Source organism: Perognathus longimembris, chromosome 1 (assembly GCF_023159225.1).
Source record: "Perognathus longimembris pacificus isolate PPM17 chromosome 1, ASM2315922v1, whole genome shotgun sequence".
NCBI classification, from domain to species: domain Eukaryota; kingdom Metazoa; phylum Chordata; class Mammalia; order Rodentia; family Heteromyidae; genus Perognathus; species Perognathus longimembris.
Window position 1 is genome coordinate 49,239,020 of NC_063161.1, and position 6,124 is coordinate 49,245,143.

Below are 6,124 nucleotides of genomic sequence, written 5' to 3' on the forward strand. Positions count from 1 at the left end.
TGTTGGTGGTGGTGGTGATTGATTATTTTTTGTTTGTTGATTGGTTGTACCAAAGTTTGAACTCAGAGCCTCAAGCTTACTCAGTTGCTGCTTTACCACTTGAGCCACAGCTCTAGCTTGGCTTTTGGTTAGCTATTTTGGAGATGGAGTGTCTAAGATTTTTCTGCCCAGGCTGGCTTTGACCCTTGCTCCTCCAGATCTCAGACTCCTGAATAGCTAAGATTACAGGTATGAGCCACTGGTGCCTGTTTCATAACACTATGGGCAGTGGGATGGGCTTCAAGTGGTAGTGGCCTTGTCTAGGAAGCTCAAGGCCCTCAATTCCCAGTGAGACAGAGAGAGAGGAAGAGAGAGAGAGAGAGAGAGAGAGAGAGAGAGAGAGAGAGAGAAAGAGAATATCAAACTTTGCTCTATTTTGTTATAAGTATAGTGAAATGTGCTACTCAGGATGCTGAAGCAGGAGAATCACTTGAAGCTAGGAGTTTGAGACCAGTCTGGGCATGTAATAAGACCCCATTTCAAAAAGAAAATGACAGGTTTGAGGTGTGGCCCAAGTGGTAGAGCACCATCTGTGAGTAAAAAGCTGAGTGCTGAAAATTCAAGCCCTAATACCAGTACAGGAAAGGGAGGGAAGGAGAGGGAAGAGGATGGGAAAGGAGGGGAGAGGAGGGGAGAGGAGGGAAAATGGCTGGGTGCTAGTGGCTCAGACCTGTAATCCTAGCTATGTAGGAGGCTGAGATCTGAGGAAAATGGTTCAAAGACAGCCCAGGCAGGAAAGTCCATGAGACACTTATTTCCAAATAACCAGGAAACTGGAAGTGGTGCTGTGGCTCATAGTGGTAGCGCTCTATCTTTGAACAAAACATAGCTCAGGCCCCAAATTCAAGTCCCATGACCAACAAAAAATAAGGGGGGAAGAGAATGATATTAATGTTTATCCTACTCCTCACAGAGGTCACTATTGAAAACATTAATAGAAGCTACAGTGTGTGATAGCACTGTTGCTGTGAGTTTTCTCAAAATATCTAATGGGGCGCCCAGCACATGGAGAATTCTACATAAATAATAGCCATTTGTATTGTTGGAGAAAGCATCTTGTTATATGGAGACGGTTTAGGCTTCAGAAGAGCTCTAAGACCTTGAGCAAGGTCCTTTTTTGTATGTGGGGTGGTGGTGCTGGAGCTTTGAACTTGCTAGACAAACACTCTCCTACTAAACTACATTCTGGACCCCCAGTTACTCTTTTAGTCTCTGTTTCCTCCCCTGTGACGTAGACATCCCCTTGCCCTGTGCTGTAATGACAACAAAAAGGAAGGCACTTCCCATATAATAGGCGCTCGGCTAGTGATGCCTTCACAAAGGGGCCATAACCAGACTCCACTCAACAGGAAGCTGGCCCAGAGCACAGGACCACCAGGCTGGAGGAGACAACACCAGAGTTGGAATATTTTCGGGGGACAGGGGGGTTCACGGTCTAATTTCTTTTTATTTATTTTAAGTAGTTATACAAAGGGGCTTCATCAAGGCAGATTATAACATATCTTAATCAATGTCACTCCTTCCATCATTCATCATTCTCCCCTAATCTTCCTCTATCCCATTTCATCCCTGCACTCTAAGTGATGTAGTTCCATTGAGTTAGGACTTTTACAAAAGAAAAAAAAAAAGACTTAAAACTTCAGAAAAGGGCTAGGGCCTGGGTCAATGTTAGAGTTCTTGCCTAGCATACAGGAAGCTCTGTGTTCAATCCTCAGAACTAATAAGGAAGGGGAAGTAAAGCCACTCAGGACAACAGAACTCATTTTTTTTTTATTTTTATTGTCAAGATGATATACAGAGGGGTTACAATTATATACTTAAGGTAGTAAATACATACACATTTCTTGTCATACTTGTTACCCCCTTCCTCATTTTTCTCCTGCAGAACTCTTTTTTTTTTTTTAGAAGCTCTTTCCACAATCTCTGAGAGCGCATCAAAGATAATATATTTTCCTCCTTTCCCCTAGTCAGGAGTTAGCCTGTATTCTGAAAATACCAGTAGTCTTGAAATTGTCCAACCTCACGGAAACATTTCTTCGGTCTTCATAAGTTCTCTGTTTACAGTTACTCCCCTTATTCAAAAATATTAGTGCTGGGCATGGTGGCTCACATCTATAATCCCAGCTCCTAGGGAGACAGAGGTCGGAAGGATGGAGGTTAGAGGCCAGCACTGGGAAAAAGTTAGTAAGATCTCATCTCAATCAATAAGCTGGGTATGTTGGCAAGTACCTGTTATCTCAGCCATGCAAGCTTTGCAGTCCGGGGCCAGAGAGACCCTACCTGAAAAACACCCAAAGCAAAAGACGGCTAGGGACACCTTTCAAATGGTGAAGTGCTTGTCTCACAAGCACAAGGCCCTGAGTTCAAACCCTAGGATCATTCTCACTCTCACCCCCAAAATAATCATTAGCTTAATAATAATCATTAGACTTCCCACTCCTAATGAGAATTTTTTTTTTTTTTTTTTTTTTTTTTTTTTTTTTTGCCAGTCCTGGTGCTTAGACTCAGGGCCTGCGCACTGTCCCTGGCTTCCTTTTGCTCAAGGCTAGCACTCTGCCACTTGAGCCACAGCGCCACTTCTGGCCGTTTCCCATATATGTGGTGCTGAGGAATCGAACCCAGGGCTTCAAGTATACAAGGCAAGCGCTCTTGCCACTAGGCCATATTCCCAGCCCCCTAATGAGAAATTTTTTAAAACTCTAGACTTGATAAATTAATAAAACACTAATGGGGCTGGGAATATGGCCTAGTAGCAAGAGTGCTTGCCTCATATAAAACACTAACCACAATGAAAAACAAACCCCAAATTTTAGTGTCATCAAAATAGAAATTGATTTATTGGTGAAAGAAAGTACAAAAATAACATGATCCTGATTAGTGTACAGCTCCCTGCCACGTGGTAATTCAGGGAACCAGGCTCCCTCCACCTGCAGCCCACTCTCTTTAACATCCCATTTTCAAGGTCACTGAGTTTTAAGTTCATCTCCATGAAGCCAAAAGGAAAAACATGAGGTACCTCCCTCAGAAGGTCAGAGGCCAGATCTGGAAAGTGGAAAATGTCCATTAAAGAGGAAAAAAGAGGCTGGGCATCAGTGTCTCACCCCTCAAACCCTAACCACTCAGGAGGCTGAGATTTGAGGAGTGCAGGCAAGAACATCTATAAGACTCTTATCTCCAATTAACCATCAGAAAGCTGAAGGTACAGCTGTGGCTAAAGCTCTAACCTTGACCAAAAAAAAATAAATCTCTGGGACAGGTCCTGAATTTAAGCCCCGGGACTAGAAAGAGAAAGAAAGGGAAGGAGGGAGGGAGGGAGGGAGGGAGGGAGGGAGGGAGGGAGGGAAAGAGAGAAAGAGAAAGAGGGAGGGAGGGAGGAACGAAGGAACAAAAGAAAGAAACTAGAAAATGTGAGCCAGCTATGTATCCAAGAAAAAATAATAACTCATAAATATATAACAAGCTGTGCCTCACTTGGCATTCAAGAGTCTCTATACTCTGGCTTAAACCTACTTTTCAAACTTCTATCTGCCAGGATTCAGCTATGGCTATTAGCTTTGCTGTGATAACAACCAGTCCCCAAATCTCAATCACTTACCAAAAAGACTTCTGACTGACACCTAAGTAGCTCTTCCATAGGTCTTTTCATCCAGGCCTCAGGCGGGAATGACCCTCATGTGAAATATGCCCCACTCCAAATATAGCATGAGTCACAACTTCTTACGTACCATCTGCCAAAACATGACACACGACCAAAGCCAAGTCAACAAAATGAGACACATCCTTCTTCTGTAAACACAACAGCAAAGCTGGGTACTGGTGGCTCCTGCCTGTAATCCTAGATACCCAAGAGGCTGAGATCTGAGGATCGCGGTTTGAAGCCAGCCTGGACAGAAAAATCCCTGTGAGACTCTCATCTCCCATTAACCACTCAAAAACCAGAAGTGGAACTGTGTCTCAAAGTGGTAGAGTGCTTGCCTTAAGCAAAAGAGCTCAGGACAGTGCTCAGGCCAAGTTTAAGCCTTACCAAAAAAAAAAAAAAAAAAGCAACTGCAGGACATTTGGCAAAGGGCAGGAAAGGAGAAATAAATTCATTTTAAACGATAATGTCTAACCATTTCAATCTCTACAACTGTCATCTTCCATCTGGAGTATGCGGCAGACATTACTAATTAATCCCAGCACTCTTTCCTCACAGTCCTCAACACAGTCATTATTAATAATGAGGACCTTTTCTTTTTAAGGTGAAATTGAGACAGGGGCCAGTGGCTCACACCTATAATCTTAGTTACTTGGAAGATAAGAATAAGAGGTTTGCAGTTCAAGGCCAGCAAGGGGATTACACCACTTCTCAACCCATAGCTGGATTCAGTGATACACATCTTTCATCCTAAATTGTGTGGAAAACAGATTGGGAGGATGGTGATTCCAAGCCATCCTGGGTAGAAAAATCTATGACTCCACCTCAACGGGGGAAAAAAGCTAGATGTGGTAACACATGCCTGCCATCTCAGCTTCAGCAAGAAGCCTAAAATGGGCAGATCACAGTCCAATCATTTGCCAGGAGCAAAAAGTGAGAACCTATCTCAAAATAACCAGACAGTTCAAACCATAGTACTGAGAGAAAAGGGGGTGTGGCTCCCAGAGGCATGGTTCAGCAGTAGAATATATACTTAATGAGCATGATGCTCTGCTTCCAACCTCAGTACTGCATTAAAAAAAAGAAGAAGAAGAAGAAAGAAAGTGAACATTGATGTGCTATTTCATATGCTTCTGTAGGACCCAGTCAACATTGCCTTTTCTCATTTTTGAACCTTTGCTTTAGTGTCTATAATATCCCACCTATCCAAATCTAGTCTATTCTTTTTTGTGTCAGTTATGGGGTTTGTTGGTTGTCAGGGCCTGGACACTGTCCCTGAGGCTCTTTGTACTCAAGGCTAGCATACTACCACTTGAGCCACAGCACCACTTCTAGTTTTTGAGTGGTTAACTGGAGATAAAAGTCTCACAAGGACTTTTCTGCCCAGGCTGGCTTTGAACCGTCATCCTCAGATCTCAGTCTCCTGAGTAGATAGGATTATAAGCATGAGTCCCTGGTGCCTGGCTAATCTATTCTTCAAAGATCTTTTTTCAAATGTATTCTTTCTTTTTCTTTTCTTTGTCTTTTTGCTGATACTGGGGTTTGAACTCAAGGCCTCCTGCTCTTGCTTGGCTCTTTCATTCAAAGCCCTTTACTACTTGAGCCCCACCTCCACTTCCTCAAATTTATTCTTTCAATAAAATGTACTAGCTACCCAGCATAGTACCTGACACATAGCTGTTGACTAAATCCATTTCACACTACCTTGTGCTTTGCAGTGAGTGTATAGTACTCAGTGAATATTTGTCTACTGATTAACAAACAGAACTGTCACTTAAAATAATGTCAGTTAATACCATATACCAGAATTTCTCGGGTGCGAATACTGTGTACTAACTACTGCTTCAGTCCTGATCCTTACTAGCCCGATGACCTCAGACAAGTCACCTAATTGTATTTTGATCTCATCCTTTGTAAAAAGGGGATAATAATAGTGCCTTGTTATATCAGGCTGTTTAAACACATTGTAAGCACCAATATATAGAATTTGTAATCACTCTAGCTCCACTTAAGATTGAGTTTTCTTTTTCTTTTTTATTTCCTGGAGCTTGGACTCAGGGCCTGAGCACTGTCCCTGGCTTGTTTTTGCTCAAGGCTAGCACTCTGCCACTTGAGCCATAGCGCCACTTCTGGCCGTTTTCTATATATGTGGTGCTGGGGAATCGAACCCAGGGCTTCATGTATAAGAGGCAAGCACTCTTGCCACTAGGCCATATTCCCAGCCCAAGATTGAGTTTTCTTATAGGTCCTTATTCTGGTAGTAGACAAAAACTAAGACCATACCGAATGCCAGTGGCTCAGGCCTGTAATCCTAGCTATTAAGGAGGCTGAGAATTGAGGATCAAGTTCAAAGCAAGCCCAGGCAGGAAAGTCCATAATACTCTTATCTCCAATAAACTACCCAAAAAAGCCAGACATGGTACTGTGGCTAAAATGACAAAGCACTCA

General features: G+C 42.9%; 1 long non-coding RNA gene across 1 annotated transcript; it reads right to left on the reverse strand.

The window, feature by feature from the left end:
- Positions 1 to 1,905: 1,905 nt before the first annotated feature.
- On the reverse strand, positions 1,906 to 3,695 carry LOC125354650. The gene is made up of 3 exons (XR_007211523.1): positions 3,635 to 3,695; positions 2,269 to 2,319; positions 1,906 to 2,166 (listed from the first exon to the last, which is right to left on the reverse strand). It is a non-coding gene; the product is annotated as an uncharacterized LOC125354650 (long non-coding RNA).
- Between the last annotated feature and the right edge of the window lie 2,429 nt (positions 3,696 to 6,124).